The sequence below is a fragment of the Dipodomys merriami genome, unplaced genomic scaffold, assembly GCF_024711535.1.
Source record: "Dipodomys merriami isolate MVZ:Mamm:240054 unplaced genomic scaffold, mDipMer1.0.p SCAF_8, whole genome shotgun sequence".
NCBI lineage: Eukaryota > Metazoa > Chordata > Mammalia > Rodentia > Heteromyidae > Dipodomys > Dipodomys merriami.
Genome location: NW_027206401.1, coordinates 7,880,449 through 7,899,609, shown reverse-complemented (window position 1 = coordinate 7,899,609; position 19,161 = coordinate 7,880,449). Strand labels below are relative to the sequence as shown.

Here is a 19,161-nt window from a genome sequence, read left to right as displayed (position 1 = left end):
CTTCCCATCTCCCCCCGCCCCTCCACTGAGTGAAATTCAGAAATCTTGAAGTAGTTTTTAGACCCTAGGAATTGAGAGTGCATCAAGGTTTGTTGTACTGTGTCACCTAATACTTCTATTTCTTATTCTCCTCTTTATTGGCCCAGGTCTGCCTTTCCTTCTTAGATATCACCCCAACACCCACTGAAAAAGTCTATGAAGTGATCCTTAGGGCGCTCACTAGCCACTGCCAATATTAACTTTCAATACAAACAGATGATAGGGTAAGATACAATTTGCATGTGGCAGATACAGGTATTTTGCCAGTGATTGGGGACGTCCCCATGGCTTTAACTTTCTACCAGTCCGCTGACTGAGCTTTCTTCTGATGGCACTGGTGGGACCACTCTCTGAAAGAGTCCTTCCCCCCACCCCCAAGCTTCCCATTGTGTAGAGTAAAGTCAAGCTGTCTGAGACTTTCTGGTCCTACCACAAATCTGTCAATACATCTATTTGATATGAGGGTTGGAATTCATACTTTGTATTCTGTTTACTGTAACTACAGAATGATGGCAGTTCTGATGACAAGAGGTACCAGTGAGCATGCCTGTCTTAGAATTCTCCAGAAAGGGGAATGCAGATGCTACCACAACTGGAAACTCTACCTTCTGGCCTTCCTGAGACTCTTCAAAAGGTATCATGCACCTGCACCATGCCAGATCCTATAAGTAGTGAGCTCAGCCTGGGATGGCTTGAATGTAAAACGCCGGTAGACAACAGGAAATAGCAGAAGGAAGTTCAGGCATAAAGTAAGGTGTAGAAGTAAGCCATTAAAGTGATCCATGGAGAAGTCACCAGACTGGACACAACTGTGCAGAGAACCCATAACATAGAGTTACCGGGACGCTGTCCCAGGATACAGGCCACATTTAAGTGGGAAAGAGAGGGAAATGAATGATTACAGGAAGAATGAGCATCAAAGAAGCTGAAGAAAAGAAATGCAAGGAACTAAGTAAACACCAGAGTCAGACTACAGAGAAGCCAGATTCACGAGATGTTGGTTTGATTGGTTCATTAGGCACTGGCCATCATCAGCACTGGTTCCCAGAACGATTTCTGCGAAAAGGACATGGGAGGAGGCTGGGAAGAGGCAGAATGAAATCCTGTTGAAGAGCCAAGTGTAGGTCAAGAAACAGAGGTGTTTGTTTTTAAGGGAGTTTGAAAAGGATAAGAGTTGAGGGAGGAACAGGGTTTGTGCAATGTTTTCCTCCTCAGATGAAGAAGATGAAGTTATGCTTGTAGCCAGAGGGGGAAAGAACCAGGGTTGAGGAAGAGAAATGGAAGATTTAAGAAAAAGAGAGAATAATTGATGTAGCAGAGACTTGGAGCAAACAAAACGAGACGGGATTGAGAGTCACAAGAACCAGTGTTAGCCTGCAACAGAGGGGAGGGAAGGATAACAGAGGGGGAAAAATACCATACTGTAAAACCCATAGGCAAGAAACACAGAGAATTCTTTTCCCATCGTTTCAGTCACAGAGAAGGACAACAAGAAAAATGTAACCATGACCCAGATACTCTGTTCCTCTAATCTCCTACTTTAACAGAGATCCAGGAGAAATTGGGAAGGAAGAGATGGGAAGAGAGGGACCCAGATTCAGATTTCTGAACAGATTATGGCAGGGCTGAACATTAGACATAATTCTTAGAGCCAAAATAAATACCAAAACCTTCTTGAAACCTGTGGGAAACTGGCCCTAGAACGGCCACTGGGAAGGAAAAGCAAGAGCTTTAATTTGAAGTTAAAAACAGGAGGATATTAATAAAGGGACCACAAGACCCACAACATTTTCCAACTTAAAAGTCAACACCAAGGTTAATTAATTTAGTTGGAGGCATGCATGCCACGTTCAGCATTCAGATAGCACCTTGCACGATGTTTGCCTTGAGTTGTTCACTTGGTGCATTTAACTAGCGTTGACTGACTTCTGAGTGTGAAGTTACAGCACTAAGTATATTTTCTATTCTTTCGTCTTCATTTCCCATGTTCATTTTATTCTCACTAAAAAAAATTAATCAAACTTGTAATGTGCCATCTCTTCAAAAAAAAAAAAAAAACCCAGAATAAACCAGAAACTTCCAGGTGACTGTCAAAAATCAGCAGGTCACGGAGAATAAAGAAAAGTGGGTCACAAACAACTCCTCTCAGTTTAGTTCTCTCATCCTTGCTCCAACTCAGCCCTCGCTCTTCTACCCTCCTAGGACTGACGGAAGCGTTCAGTGAGAGTTGAGAAGGAAAAGAGTGCCCAGGCGTGTCTTTTTGCACCATCTTTGTCTTCCATCTTTGAACTGGTCTGCTGTTTACTGAGTATAAATGTGACTTCTAGAACATCTCGTTAGAAAGATCCAAGATCACAGACCAGCTCTGGGATGCCTACCTTGATCTCATCAATACTTCAGGATTAAGAAACTATGGTTGGGTAGTGACAACTATCTTTCTTTCCTTACTACTAGCTACTGAGACAGGCACTGAATCATTCCATTGGCTCCCAAGGTGACATTGGCCAGCCAAACTTAAACGCCTTTGGTGCACAGCTGACCTCATCTCTCTGGGGACTTGCCACTTTCTTCCATAGGGTCCTCCATCCAGTGCCTTTTTGTGACAATTAAATTCACTGGAGGAAAAAAAAAATTGGGAATTATTTCCCTGGCAGCCAGCTTCTGAAATTTTCCAAAGCATGCTTTTTTAGCTCTCTACTTCCCTTCAGCCACATGATGATGTCATTCGCCTCCCCGAAGTGCCAGCGAGTCTGCTTTCATAGCTCTGAAATTGGCCAAACTATAAAAACCTCAGATCTCAGTTTAGGTTTTAATCCGTTTTGCCAAAAAGGCAAAAATTACTTTCTACTCTTCTCAAAGCCAGAATACCAGCCATGTGCACGCGCATGCGGGTAAATCTCAGTTCGCGCACTCGTTCCGTGGCTTCTCCTGGTTCACAGCGGGGGGAGGGGGCTGCCCTCATTTTGTTCAGAAGTTTCATTTTCACAGCTTGACCTCGAGTGCTTAGGGCCATACCTGTGACTCGGCACCTCCAGACTTGACAGGTAACTGGGAGAAAGAGACAGATTTTTCCAGTGCAGTTTTACTTGGCTTTAGGTTGGATTCATTAGCAACTTTTTAAAGTTAGAGTGTTTTCCTGCTGATAGGGAAGTTTCATAGATTCTTGTTATGTATTTACTAAAGCTTTTTAATTCACCTACAAAGCAGAGAGAGAGAGAGAGAAAGCCTGCTTCTCCCTCTAATTACAGTCCCATTTCCTTAGCAAGTCCTTGAAAAAAAGAATTCCCCAAGTCCCTAATCATCTCTCTATCCGTAATCTCCATAATTGTGTCCCTTCCAGATCCTTCTTGGCATAGCCCTGAGACTGATTTGCTCCATGTGGTTAAAACCTTTTATTTCATGCCAGTTAGGACTTGTTTTCTCCACTTTCCTTCTAGGGTCTCGGTGCTACATAGGAGGCGATTGATCACTACAGGCTTCCTTTTAGTCCCCGATGAGTAACTAGAGTCTTTGTTCCGGCTTCTTAATTTCAGGGCAAACTGAACTCGGCCTGATGGGATTATAGCCAGGGACTCTGCCAGCTCCCCTCCTCCTCTGCATTTCCTGTCCCCAGTGAAGTTGATTGGTTTGGTGTAAAGCCATCATAAAGAGAATTATTTCTCCTCTAAAAACACATCAAATCAAATATTGGAGTTAAGTGGCCTTAATCCATTTTTGGACCAGTGGCACTCACTTTGGGTGGGTTATACTCTTATACTCCTGCTCCTACGCACAGCCCGGGTCATGGCAATTCTGGAGCCATTTGTGGCTGTCACAAGTAGGAGAGGCTACTACTGGAGTCTGGTGGGACCCAGAGAACCCAGACAGGCACAAGAATTATCCGGCTCCTCCCATGAAGAAGTTGAGATGAGCCATCTGATTTGAGGAACCCCTAACAGACTCACAGTGATCATATCTTAAATCTCTCTGTCTTTGTCCTCCAGTAGACTGGCACATGATCAGTATTTGTTGATGAGCCCTTGCTACTTAAGAAACAAACCTACAAACACCTCTCTGCGTGGCATTCCCATGAGTAGCAGTCTTCAAGATTAGAAACTTGTTTAGTGACAGTCTAACCAGAGTTCCTCCTGGGGCTGCTCAGATGCTCCCTTCCTTGATGACGGGAGATGGCTGTATTTATCTTCACCCAGTGTCTCCATGGTCCTGGGGCCCATCCATAAAACCCGGGCAAAGGAACCCGTCCCTGGCACAGGGCTCCTCCACTCAGGAGGATCCTTCCCTCCGTGGGAGGATTTGACTGGAAATCCTCTGGGGTGGGTGATGAGACCTCTGTGCCTCGGGATGAGGATATGCTCCATCCTCATCAAGCTGAGAAGGGCCTGGGGGAGGTGAGCAGACAGGAGTGGCGTGTCTGGAATAAGGCTTAGGTGGACAGCTCAGGGGCATTCCTCTACTACCCTTCCCGGCCAAGGCCCTGAGGGGTGAGATCCTGAAACAAACCTGGACAATGTGAATTCCGAGCACAAAAGACAGGACAGAAGCAGCAGCAAACGGACTCTGTGACACAGGTGCCAGGCCTGGGAAGGCACGTGGAGGTGAAACAAGAGGGAAACGAAGGCCTGGAAGGAGGACTGTGCAGAGAAGCACAGAGAGAACGAGGGCTGCGACATGCCGCACTCCCTGCTGTGCTCATCACTCATGGAGTTAGCTCTCTCTGGAGCTTTTAGATACGGGCCACAACCTCCTTACGTTGCAAAGTCAAAACTATTATCTTTGAGTTATGCAGTCTCCCTGGAAGCATTCGAAGAAAGGCCACTCAGGCCCAATCCCATGGGGTTGCACCCTTCCAAGCCTCCCTGGTATCAGCTGCGGGACTGAGGCCCATTAGAAGCCATGATATCCCCCAGCACCTCACCAGCTGAGAACCTCAATGTCTTTTTGAAGGAAATGATCACCAGACCTCCTGAGTCTGCTCTCCCATCACCAATCACTATTGAGTACCTCCCCTCCTGCGAGAACGGGCTTGTGATCGACGACGACAGACATATAGATCTATAGACTGCCAAGGGTCTTTAACTACCCCCAACACACACACACACACACACACACACACACACACACACACACACACACACACAACCATGTAAGAGGTCTTGGGGGATGACCTACAAGGCTATGGTGGCACACAATAATGTCCACTCATTGCTTCCTGGCCATGAGGTGAGCAGCATCTTCCTCCACTTCTTGTTTCCACTGTTAGGTACTATTTCACCACAGGCCTACATGCAACAGAACCAGATAACTATACACCGAAGCTGTAATTCCCCAAATAAACAGTTCCTCTTTTTAAGTTATCTCCAGTATTTTGTTACAGAAATAGAAAGTAGCCAAACACACACATACACACACACACACACACACACACACACACACACACACACACACACACACACACACACACACACACACACACACACACGTGAGGTATATACCACACACATTTCCAGATCAGCCCATTAGATAACTAGCTTAGCTGGCCTGGGTTCTGGAGACCACAATCACTTCCTTAAGAGGTTCTAGTGAAAGATGAAAAGTTCAAATGCCGGGCAGCTTCGTGGACATTTTACTTCCACTGTAACAAACCATTCTGGAGTAAATTCATGTTCTGACTGCTGAGTCTATTGGATCTCATTCTTTATATAAGATTTCCCAGCTGGATGTAGGTGGCTCATGCCCGTAATCCTAGGTACTCAGGAGGCTGAGATCTGAGGATCTCGGTTCAAAGCCAGCCTGGGCAGGAAAGACTGTGAGACTTCTATCTCCAATAAACCACTAGAAAACCGGAAGTGGTGCTGTAGCTCAAGTGATAGAGCATTCACCTTGAGCTGAAGAGCTGAGGGACAGCGCTCAGGCCCAGAGTTCAAGCCCAATCACTGACAAAAAAGAAAAAAAAGATTTCCCTGTGTATTTGGAAATTTAAGTGTGATATTATCTGTTTCCCATACAGTTATACTTTCTCTGCTACTATACACCTACTCAACTCTCCTCTTCTTTTTCACATGCCAATGCCACTCCCTGACTAGAACTTTTCTGCTCACTTTTCTTTGACTCTCTCTTATCCTAATAAATATCATTAAGGTGGTTCATATGACATTTCTGGGTACTATGGGAGGTACCCCAGATACAGCTTCCTGTCTGGACAGCCACCCAAGCCATTCTTTACCATGAGGTCATGTTTTTGTCTTGCTGGTTATTACTATAGGTCCAGTGGGTGGATGTTTATTCAGATGGGTACCATTTTGTCCAGCCTTTTTCCCTAGGTACCAGATGCCCATCCACCTCTAAGATTGGACAAATGAGCCTGGTTGAAAGGTAGACAATAATGTCTCACAAGGTAGACATTATTTCCTACAGAAGTGAAATCTCCAGGCACACACATCACTCTGAATCATAAATTGTTCTTGCTTAGTGGTTATCTCTATTTATTTTCCACATTCCTTTCTTTTTACATTTTAACTTCATTGCTATGTGCTTGGTAAAGGGGGGTCTCTGAAGCATGAATTCTAATGCCATCTGAGATTAAGATTTCCAGTGAAGGCTTAATTTTTTAGTAATATTTTCCCTAATTATAGAGATGATGGATATTCATTGTGGAAAGTCTTAGAAGCTGAAAATTATAAATCCCATAGCTCTGAGATAACTGCTGTTAATATTTTAGCATATTTATTTTAAACCTTCAGCTCTAAAAATTCATACTCACACATACACTTATGAAATTGATTCATCCTGTACATTCAACTTGGTTTTTATCACCAATTATTGTTTTAGCATGTATTCTAAATTCTGCTTGCTGTAGACAATTCATAAAATATAGAAGACAGGTCTATCTTCTCTAGTTTCACTTTCCACAGATAGCCACTTCGGCAATTAAAAGCATTTTATCCTGTACAGTTTAACATAATAATAAGGATTCCAAGGTCTGTAACTTTTTGCACAATACTTTTAATATAATATTATCAGAAATTTTCAAACTCACCAAAACCTGGTTTGAACTTTCTCCCCTTGAATGAAGAGCATATTTCTTATGAATTTTCTCATGTATCTTAACTTTAAAAATGTATTCAACTCTCAAAACCATTATGTGTTTTATGGTCAGGCATGGTCACGGGCACCTATACTCCCAACATTCAGATGACTCAGGCAGATGACCACATGCTTAAAGTAAATCTACACAGCAAGAGCCTGGCTCAGCACTCCCTCACCCCTCTGCCCCCAAAATGAGTGGACTACGTACTATGTATTCTCACCTTATTACTTAAATCTCAATAGGTACTGTATATCACTTTAAAATGTTTTTTTCATTTTCATGATCTTTGTTTTTTAATTACATTTTTATAATCTTTAAGTAGTTGTACAAAGGGGTTGCCACTCAATGTATCAGTTTAAAAGTACAATGCATCACATTGATATCACCTTCTCTTTATTCTCCCCCATTCCTCCCAATCCAACCCTTCCCTTCAATGTTCTTTGTTGTATGGCTATCATTGAACATTGTGACTTCATTCTCTTCCCTCCCATCTTTAGGAGGGAAGATTGAATCAGAGACTCTCATCTATTTTTCAGCCAATTTGTCCACATTCTAAGAAACTTTGTTTGATACATGTTAGTTAGATGGATGGGTCTTAAAACAACATTTTTATCATTTTAACATAAGAAATATTCCTCTTTGATTTACTCATGTTTGTCTTAATTTATATTTTAATGTGAAGTCCGCTGCTACAGACTTACTTTCTTTTTTCTTTTTTTTTTTTTTTTTTGGGGGGGGGGTCCGGTCGTGGGGCCTGAACTCTGGGCCTGGGCGCTGTCCCTCAGCTCGTCAGCTCAAGGCTACTGCTCTGTCACTTGAGCCACAGCGCCACTTCTGGCTTTTTTCTTTTTTTGCTTATGTGGTGCTGAGGAATCGAACCCAGGGCCTCATGCATGCAAGGCAAGCACTCTACCACTGAGCCACCTTCCCAGCCCCAGACTTACTTTCTTTTGTTGGTTCTCTGATAAATATTGGACAAACCTCTAAGTTTTACTCATTGGTGAGTTCTTTCCTGAGAAGTGACTCATAAGAACGGAGTGAAATTTTGTTTTTCTTCATTTTCGTCTTTTTCCCTCGTTTTGTAATCTAGAACACATGTGGACTTTATTTTTTTAATCATTTTCATCATTTTTATTTTTATGTTCTTCCGGTATTTACTTTGTGGTTTGCTGTGTTAGACATATTTCTGCCTTCATCTTCTTCCGTAGGTTAAGTATATATCTTATTTATGATTCTATGCAGGGTTAGATTTATGCTTTTGAAAACATTTTTAGTTCATCATTGGGCTCAATTACCTGAAATAGAAAATGGTCTACAGCAGCCCAGACTGGGACTCGATGTTCTTGGATCCCAGGAAGTGGGTGTGCGGGAGCAGAGGGCCCTGCTGCTCCCAGGGCCTCCCTGGCTCCACGCCCCCCCTCTCCCTCTGCTCTCTCTTGCTAAGCATAAGGCATTCATCACAAGGAGGTCTAAGTGTCCCAGACATGGCTGCCCTTTTGCCTCCATCCACATTCCAAGCAGGACAGAGTGGGAGGGCTGAGGGGAGGAGGGGCAATGAAGGAAGCAGCTGTGGTCTGCATCTGAGAAGTCAAACTAACCAAGTTCTTCAGCACAGCACAGTCCGTGACTTGGCTTGGTGTCCACTCCAGCTCCAAGAAGGCTGGAAAGCAGAGGGGTTTTCTTCTTCTGTTTTTACCCTGAGTAGTTGGCCATCCTGAACAAAGGATGAAGCATTCGATTGGGGCAAACAATTAGGTGTTGCCTATGATCCTTTCCAAGACTCTTAGAATCAAGAGTGCAACACTGTTTACTGTCTGCCCTGCTGAGGCTCCGGCTGACCTCCCAGCCCAACTCCCACTCGCGCCTACACAATCGTACGTTAATCTTGGGTGCTCATGAAGTTGAATAAATCTCAAGCATCTCTTAAAAACTCCTTCCAAATTGTAGTTTCACATGATAGAACATCACATCAACATTGTTTTAAACCATCTTCACTTTTTCTTTCTCCTCCCTGTTGGGATTTTGAGCACAGAGGTGCATGCTTGCTAGGTAAGTGCTCTATACCTTGAACTATAACCCTGGCCCTGTCTTGTAATTGTTTTTCAGATAGGGTTTTGAATTTTTTTTTCCAAGGGAAGGCCTCTTTGCCTCAGGGATTATAAGCATGAGCTACCATGCCCAGCTACACATTCAGGGATTTTTTTTCGTTATCATTGGATGTGTGTGTGTGTGTGTGTGTGTGTGTGTGTGTGTGTGTGTGTGTGTGTGTGTGTGTGTGTGTGTGTGTGTGTGTGTTTGTGAACTCAGCACACCACTTGTCTTTTTCACTCTGCAGTCGGGCTGACATTCTACAATGTGAGACACAGATCCTTCTCTGGATATTTCTTAGATTACATGGAGATAAGCGTCATTTTTTAACCTAGGTTGGCTTCCAATTGCAATCCTCAGATCTGACTCTTGAGTAGCTAGGATTATACGCATGAGCCACCAGTGCTCAGCTTGGGCTCAGTTTTTAAAACAGTTTAGACATTATAAACCCTTTCATCTATAACGTTGATTCTTTGTTCTTGTCTCTGTCTCTCTCTTTTTCTCTCTGGCTCATTTAAACTTAGAGTCTTACATTTGGAAGGTAGGTAACTCTACCTCTTGAACCACAATTCCAAAATGTTTTGCAACAGTTATTTTTAACATAGGGGCTCCCTTTTCGTCCTGTCTTGCACGTACAACCTTCTTTAGCCTTCCCACCATATCTGGCATGACAAATATGCACCTCCACGCTTCTCTCGGTTGAGATGAGGTCTTGCAAATATTTTGTCCAGGCTAGCCTGGAACCACAAGTTCCCCAATCTCAGATTCCCTCCCAAGTAGCTACGAAAACAGGTAGGAGCCACCATGCTCATCCACCTCAGACTCAGATAACTTGATGCTTAGATTTTGGAATTGAAGGTTCATTTTTTCATTGTCTCAAGTATTTGGTTTAAGTTGTAGTTGAACACATGTTTGCATATATACACATATACTTCACTATATACTCTGAACTCTTCTACATCACAAATTATCTTTCTATGTCAGCACTCCAGGATCTAAATAATAGGTCACATTTGAAAATGGTTGTCATTATTGAATGCCTAAAATGCAGAAGAAAGTTTGTTCTTGTTTTATTTCAGAGGAACCCTTCCATTGGATGGAAGTACTGCAGTGTACCTATTGGTACACTGGTAGGTAGAAGTATGTCTCCAAAAAGATACAATGGTACAAGTCTGTTCTGAGTCCTAAGGCCTGAGAACCAGAAGTGGGGCTATGCAAAGACAAAGTAAGAAATGATGGGTTTCCAGAGAGTAAAGTGTGTCTTCCTTCTTCTACCTTTTTGCTCTATTCAGGCTCTCAATGGTCTGGGCAGTGCCAACCCTACTTGGCAGGACAGACTTCTTTGCCCAGTTGTTTCAAACACTGGTCTCTATGAGAAATTTCTTAGCCCTCAATTTGACATATCAAGTTAATCATCACAATTATTAACTTATCTCTTTCTGTCAATGTTTCATTCCTGATAAAGATGGTTTGCATCTAAAGAGTACATTTTTTCTTCTTTGTTAGTATGGCTAAAGAATTGCTTTTTCATTTTTTTTCTATTGATATCATGTTATTCACTGATTTCTTCTTTAACTTTGTTAGGTTGCTTAATTTTGGTTTAATTATATCTAATTTTGGTTTATTTGCTCTTATTTTTCCAATTTGTAAGATAGGATATTTCTTCTCTTCTAATACAAGAATGTGACACACTTATAATCGTAGAAATAAAAAAAATCTTAAAAAATAAACCTAGAAAATAAGTTGAATCAAATAAAAGTGAAAATGAAACATCAAATTTATGGAATGCAGTTAAAGCGGTGCTTAGAGGTAAATTCATAGCATTGAGTGCTTTTTGGCTAAGCACTAAGGAGTGGAATTGTCAGACTATATGGCAATTCTATTTTACTTTATATTGGTGATTCTATTTTAAATTTTTTGAAGATGCTCCATTCTGTTTTCCATAACTTCTTCATCATTTGCATTCTGACCAACAGTATATAAGAGTTTCACTTGCCCAAAACGTGCCAGCCTTTTTCATATTTTTCTGTAATAGCCATGCTAGTAAGTGTGATGTGATAGCACATTATGGTTTTGATTTGTATTTCCTGATGGCATTTTGCATGTCTTCTTTGGAGAAATGCTCTATTTAACCCCTTTACCTGTTTTCCAATATAGATCATTTCTACAGATTTTTCCCCTTTCTTCCAGGAAATTCAATGGTAAATCAAAGGTTTTGCTTCTAATAATGTCTCACTTATTGCTCACTTTTTATTTGGTTACTTCTCAATCTTTTTTTCTTTTTCTTCCCATGACTAAATAATTTAAATTCTGTCAATATGTTCACCAATCCTTTTTCCAACTTTTTCATTATTCTATTGGGACGCTATGATTTTTTTTTAATTTCAGATAGTAATTTATTTTCATTATAAAAATTCCTTGCGGTTTCTTTTTGTTTTCTTTTTTTCTGCTGAGAACTTTTATCTTCTATTCATTTCAAGAAAGTTCATGGTTCATTGACATAAAAGCTCCCTCAAAATCTTTATTTAATAATTCCAGTAGTGAAAAAAAATGCCTTTGAAGGAGGTTGAGAGACCCTGGCCCCTTCCTCTTTTTCATCTTTTGCTTCCTGATCATGAGGTGGATGGTTTTCCTCTGCCACATGTTCCCTTCTGACCCATGCTGCCGATTCCTACCAGGAGGAAGCACAGGTCCATGGGCCAGAACCTACAAAAGTGTGAGCCAGAATAGACCTCTTCTTTGTGTATAAGTTGGTGATCTTAGGTGCTGCATAATGACAGGAAATAGGCTGATGTGCTTGTTTAGTTCCACAGGGGTTGATTCAGTTACATTCTGACTATACCCCTCATCATCTTCCACAGGTCAGGGTTCTAGCATCACTTCAGTTTGCAAAGCCTTGCTGTGCTTCTATGGGTCTCTTCTGCATGTGTAGCTCAGAAGTGGCCTTGAGTTGAGTGTTGGGATATATATGCCCCAGGCCCAGAGTACACTCTTCTCTAACTATCCTTTCTCAAAAGTTTCCCTCTCAAAATTAAAAAAAAAAAAAGTTCCCCTCTCAGACTCCACTCCACTTACTCTGGCCAGGAAGATGAGTTTCTCTCTCTAGGTTTTGATCTCCATGGTATTACCTCATTCCTATCGATGAAAGCCACCCTTGAGATAAAACTGTAAGACTGTAAAACACCGAACAAATTGGGGATTCTTGCACACGTTATTCAGGCCACTGAAGCCTTTTTTCTAGTCTCTCTGACTATGAAGAATTATCTCTTGGAATTTAGAAATCTCACCACCACCACCACATCTAAGCATTACAGCACCACAGCAGTAAGAGTTAGCCTTACACATGTCCTATAAAACAAAAAGAGATTAAGCATGACAAAGCTTTTACCCCACATTCTCTAGCTATCACAGAATTCTTTCATTGGTTTCTGACCACAAATACAGCTTTCTTTTGGATTTTGCTGTCTTCTTGCATCACACATGTCCACCTCTGTGAATCAGTTGAGACATCAAGGAGGGAGAATTTTTCAGGACTTGCTTGTTACAGCTCCTTTAATATCCTTTAATGAACTTCCTACCATGATGTTGTGATATTAAAATATGAGGTTTGGGGGAGGTAATTAGGTCATGAATGGAATCAGTGTTTTTGTAAGAACAGATATATGATCTCTTCTACTCTTCCACCTTCTTTCCCTCTTTCAATCTTCCCTCCCTCCCTTTCTCTTTCCATATGCCATAGGAAGATACAGCAAGAAAGCAGCCATCTGTGAACCAGGAGGACCCTCAGCAGACAGGGATCTGCCTGTGGCAGCTTGATCTTCCACTTCCCAGCCTCCAGAACTGTGAGAAAGAAATGTCTGTGGTTTAAACCACCTAGTCTATTATAGCAGCCAGTGCTGACTCAGGTATAGCTATTCTGCAGATTTCAGCTTTGCTCCTCTGCCTGCCTGCTCCTTCTCTTTTACTTTTCTGAGTTTTTAGTTAGTTACTTTTTGTATTCTTCCTAAAGGTTTGAGTTTTAACCAATAAAATAGATGAGAAATAGTAGGTTTACTCTCTTGGACAGCACCACAAGTCTATCATATACTCTCTATTTAGAACATGTAGTCTCTTGGATTCTTCTGTTTTTATTTTGTATTCATCAGCTAAATGATATTTGGGTTCTATCACAATGATATTGATTATACTAAAGTAAGAAGACAGTAATATCACTTTAAGTATTATACCTACTGTCTACCATAAGCTTTTGAGTTTCCAGTTTGTTGACTCATATTAAAACCTTTGTAAGGGTAAATTAATGTAATCTTTGTGTTATAGGTTCCTTATTTAACTTACTGATAAATAAACCCAAAAGAACAGCATGGAAACTATGAAGCTTTAAATAAAATATCTTCTTCTAAGTGAGAACTGTGTTTTATGAAGCTAAAGGATTGGTAGTCTATAATAACATGTCTCTTCCTGTCCTACAAGAATGATCAGAAAGACACCATATGGCAGCAGTCTGTGTTTCATATATAAATGGGCAGGAGGAGGAGGAGGAATGAGACATAGGGAGATGAAGGTAGCTTTGATTATTAATCAAAATGGTAAGTCAAGACAAATCCCATTTCTCTGGCACATACACACACACACACACACACACACACAAATGTTCTGCAAGGTAGACTGCTTGCCACATACAGCATAAGACTTTTTTTTTGGGGGGGGGGGGAGGGGGGAGGCTGGGAAGGGAGGTGAAGGGTAAACAAAGGAGGAGGCTGCAATGCTTGGTAAGAAATGTATGCATTATCCTGCCCATGTAATTGTAGCCCCTCTGTACAGTATGTTCTCAAATAAAATAAAATAATATTTTAAAAAAAGACTTTTTTTTTAACATACATGACAAGTTTCTCTATTTCTTAACTTTATAGGAGAGGTATATTATTACCCATTCCTTTCAACTAATTTGAAGAATGATAGTACCAAAAGAGTATAAATATAAAGTTGAATTGAAATTCTGAGTATTACTTCCTACCTCCTCCATTTCCTGCTAAACATGATGCCAGGCTCTCTTTCTGTCTCTTTCTTTCTCCCTCCTTCCCTCCCGCCCTTCCTTCCTTCCCTCCCTGCCCTCCTTCTCCCTCCCTCCCCTCTCTTTCTCTCAGAACCTGGGTAAATAGGATAGGCCTCTGAGTACTTCATACTCTAAGACTTAGGAGCTATGAGCAAGGGTATCTAAGCAAGCCAGAAGGCCCATTGTCCCCAGGACTGAATAACAATAGTGTCTGGTTGTAAATACATTCTGCTGGGAAACTCCCAGCCTTCCCTGTGAGGTGGTGTCCTTGCCCGCCTCCCTTTCCATGGTCCCTTTCTCCAGTGACCTTTTAGGAGAGATTTCAGGGCCTGTGCCTTCTGCCTGGGTTGAGCCTTTGATTTTGAAGGGACAGCGAGAATTGGGAACAAAAGGCAGCCACTAGCAAGTGACTCAGAAGTGGGAATTCCATTTACCTGACACTATCAAGGTGGGAACAGGAGACAGAAACTGAGGCACAAAGCAGATTGCCCAAGCAAAGTGGCCACCATCTTTCTCTCTGCTGTCTGTCTGCACCCTAAGAAAGAGTGGGAAGCAAGATGGGAGGGCTGAGGCAGGGAAGAAAGTCAATGATAGGCCAGGTGCTCACAGTTCACAAGAAATCGCACACACCCATGTGGCATGCTGAGTTATGTAACCCAAATCATCTCCACTGTCAATAAACCGAAATGGAGGTGTTTGAGAGAAGGACTATGGAAGGAACGCTTGCACAGCAGCAGAGCAGTTACTGTGAGCCTCCTGTACCCCAGAGGGGAGCAGCCAGTGCAGCCCTGCTGTTAGGGGTGCTCAGTGGGCCGCCAGGGGGACACTCAGATAAGCCCGGAAGAACATAAATAATGTGTTATTCAACATCCCTGTGCGAATAGCACGCCTCTCTATTTATCCAGCCTTCTCTAAAGAGCCCAAACCTTTATCCAGGAGACCAGAACACTCGCTCTTAACACCTTGGAACAGATGGAAAGGGCACAATCGGGAGACGCAGGAAGAGCAGAGAAAACCGCACCTCTTCTGAACTCACCTTGGCTCAAAAAGGACATAATGTGTACTGTGAGCCATCAAGAGAGAAATCACAGTCTCTTCAGAAGTCGATGTACCTTTAATTGCAAAAGTACAACAGAGTACCATTTTCTAGACAGATGATCCCACTTCATATCTCTTGCTGTTCTTTGGGTAACTTCTGTTATTCCTCTTCCATCTGTTATTTTCATTTATTTCAACTAGATTTTTTTTTTCCAAATTGGAGGATCTTATTTTGGGAACGATGTATTCCAGAAATGTTACCCCATTTAAAAGGAACGATGTGGGTTGTTTTTTTTTTTTCCTCTCTCTCTCTCTTTTTAATTTGAAAGAGGATTTTCTGAGTCTGGAACTTAAGTATATATTTTCAGAAATATAACAGTTTTCTTTTCTGAAACTTGCAGCTAACTCTCCCTACTGAGCCCTGAGCCTTGAAGAGAGAGAGGGCACCCGGCCCTCCCCCCCAAACCCCTCCCCCCCACTGCAGAGCAGAGTTTCAAGCTGCATGTTCACCTCACACCCTCGCAATTTCCCCCATTAAGGAAAGTCTTCCCCAGGCCTAAAGCCCCAGCTGAGATTTTGGCAGTCAAGGGAACTAAAACACACACATGCCAGTATCAGTGGTATATCCAAGGAGCCAGCTCTCCCGGGAACAGCCAGACATTCCATCAGAAAAGCAAGAAGGAATATGGAAGAGAAAGCACACATTTGCCTAGAACAGTCATCTTCCTGCAGCACTGGCCTGGAGACCCCATTGTTTATGTATTGGTGACGTTTTCTCCGCTCTGGGTCTTATGGTGGATGTTAATTTCTTAACAATAAGAAAGTAAATACAGGCCACTTCCCTCCAGCTAGTTCTCAAGCCTCCTCTCCCTTCCCCTTTCGATTGACTTTGGCCTCCACCAAGATGGATTACTCCGGATTCCGCATTCCATCCGTACCACGTGTTTGTTTGCAATGCGTCTGCGAGCTCTCTTCTGTGCCTTGCTCACTGCAGGGGAATTCCTGGCCTGTCTCCTCCCACCCAGCTGCCCTGTTACCTATGCTGGAAAAACTTCTCCATCTCCCAAGCCACAATGGTCACATGTCCCAACAGCTCCCTGTGGCCCATTCCATTCATCTCACTCAGGGCACTGCTAGTATTTGATCTTCACTGCCGGCTTTCCCCACAAGACAGTGCTAAAGTTAGGTGTCCCCTCCATGTTTGTGGGTGGAGAAATTGAACTAAATTGTATGGCTCCCCTGGTTAAGGAGAGACTCCAGCCTGCCATCAAGCAGGGTCAAAAGAGAGATGGTGTGGTAAATCTCCCATGAAGTATTAACCTCAGCAGCCATGTCTACTGACATTATCATGAAATGTCTCTGCCACTTGGGAGAAAAACTATGACTAGCCCAAGGGATTCTCCTCCGACTTCTGCCACAACTAGCTGAAAGATGTTCTGACATTCACCCCTGCTCAGTTTCTCTTCTGTCAACACCATAATGTTCTTTCCTTAGCTTTTGTACACATCTTGAGATTCAAAGAAAGAACTTAGAAATATGAAGGTTTCTAAAGCGCTAAGATCACTCTCGTATCAATTTCATTTCCCTCAACTTCATTGCCTTTTCTTACTCACCAATTCTTGGTTATCTACTTGCCAAAATAAAATGATACTCAAAGCAATAATAGCCATACTGAAAATATTTGATTAGAATTCCATTTCTCAATTTTGTTCCCTACTTGTAAGCTGCAAGTATAAAGGATGCGTATGTGAATTCTTGAGGAAAAAGCACATTAGCGCATAACATAAAATTCTGTTGTACAAATGAGGGAAAGAAGAAGAAACTGTCCAGTAGTCAGGGATTTAAAAATGGCAGACATAACACGCTGCTCAAAATGGCGCATCCTCTTCCCATAATGCCTTAGGCTCCTACTCAAACCTGACATCAGTCGGAAGGTAAAGCTCATGCACAGTGGGGCCTGACCAATCAGAATTACTTCCATACTCATACCCTGAGACAGAAGAACCGACAAGAAGAGCTAGGGAGGCACATACCTAAGCTGTGAAGCAGTTACTGCAAAGTCCGTGAAAGGAAGGACACAGGAACAGAGATATACACAACTGCCTCCCAAGAAGACCTCATGGACAGGGACCTATCTGCAGTCTGTGCTCTACTCCACCTTCAGCATACTTGCTGCTTTACTTCACTCCTCTTCCTCTCAATGATTTACCTTGTGGAGAAACAGACCCCTACCCTCATACAGCATCACAAAGACAACCTTTGAGCTTCCATCTTGGGACTTGGATATCCCATCCTCCCATCTTAGAGAGAGCGTTGCTGGAAACTAAACCTGGAAGAAGTCCTGGGCCCACATGAATTAGGCACAGGGATAGAATTGAAACTCAGGTTCTTAGTGCCAGGTCAATAGTCTGTGGCTGACAGTTGGCTGAGGACATGTCCTGGAGAAACACCATTAGTAATATGCCCCAAGCTGAAAAGACAGGGTGCTGCCAAGTCCTTCAGCAGCCATAAAGCTCAGAAAAGCAGACACTGTTCCTTCCTCTCACCTTTCCTCACGCCAGAAACCTCCACAGCATTCCGCTGACCTCAAAGTGTGCTCTGGCTGGGGCAGCTGTGTCTGTCCTCACCCTTCCCTCCTCCAGCCCACGGCCGTGCGGCTAGCTCCCTTGCCTCTTCTAAGTCTTCACTCGGATGTCACCTCATACAAGAGAATGCTACTAACTACCCTCCTGAAATCATGGTCCCTCCTCCATACACGCCCACAGATCCCCATGACATCAGAAGCCTTGACTTTGCTTACTAATGAAACCCAGTTACCTCCAGCGATGCCTGGCATTGCTCAGAGCAATTGCTGAGAAAAATTAATGAATGGGTGATAACGTGAGCAGAGTACATTCCTGCTAGATGATTTAAAAAAAAAAAACAAAAACCACCCATGTTCTTTCAAGCCAAGTGCGGGAGGCTCACACCTGTAATCCTAGCCACTCAAGAGGCTGAGATCTGAGGAGCCAGCCTGGGCAGAGAAGTCCCCATGAGACTCTTATCTCCAATTAACCACTCAAAAACTGAAAGTGGTTCTGTGGCTCAAGTGGTAGAGCACTAGCCTTGAGCACAAAGAGGCTCAGGGACAGTGTCCAAACCCTGAGTTCAAGCCCTGCAATGCACAAAGAGAAAAAGAAAATAGAAAACAAAACATGCTGTTTCTTATCAGTGTGTCTCTCCTTGTCACCAAAACACCCAGATGTTTTCCCCTGGTCAGAAAAGGCTCATTCATCAATCTGTAGGCTTGGCACTCCACACTGCATAGACTCTGTCCTAGAAGACTGTCAGCACTTAGCACTATCTGCTGAGAAGGTCACCTGGGTTACTGCAATTATCTGAAACAGCTTACCAGGACGGGAACACCATAAACTTCCCCTAAATGATCTCTCTAGAAGGCATTCCATGGACTTAAAGCCCTTTGATTTTACTATGGGCAGAGAATTGCTTCAACTTAAACTTCAAGGTCATTATTCTTTAATGATCCCTCATGCCAACTCATTCTCTGGCTAAAAATGCAATCTACATATGTGTTGAAAACATCCCTATTTGTGTCCTTAAGACAATTCTACATTTAGGTTTCACTAACTTAAAGACGACTTTGACCAGATCAATTTCTATTTATCCTTCACATTAATTATTTGGGGATGCATAGTCCACCTTCCTCAGGTCACTATAGCAACTCAGCTGATCAATGCTGCCTAGATACCTTTGTCCACCATCCCTCATGCTTCCCAGTATACCCCAGGACAACTAAGGTGTCAGAAAGTGGCTTGGCTGCTAAGAAGAAACCAGAGCCCACTTCCTTGCTTTTGAC

General features: G+C 42.6%; 1 protein-coding gene across 3 annotated transcripts in view; it reads right to left on the bottom strand.

Moving 5' to 3' along the window:
- The window catches only part of Nox3 (NADPH oxidase 3), a 564,487-nt gene extending 546,592 nt beyond the window's left edge, over positions 1-17,895 (bottom strand). For all 3 annotated transcript variants that reach the window (XM_070010780.1, XM_070010781.1, XM_070010779.1), the window contains exon 1: positions 17,852-17,895. The gene's annotated coding sequence lies outside the window, so the exon portion shown is untranslated. The remainder of the gene's footprint in view (positions 1-17,851) is intronic.
- Between the last annotated feature and the right edge of the window lie 1,266 nt (positions 17,896-19,161).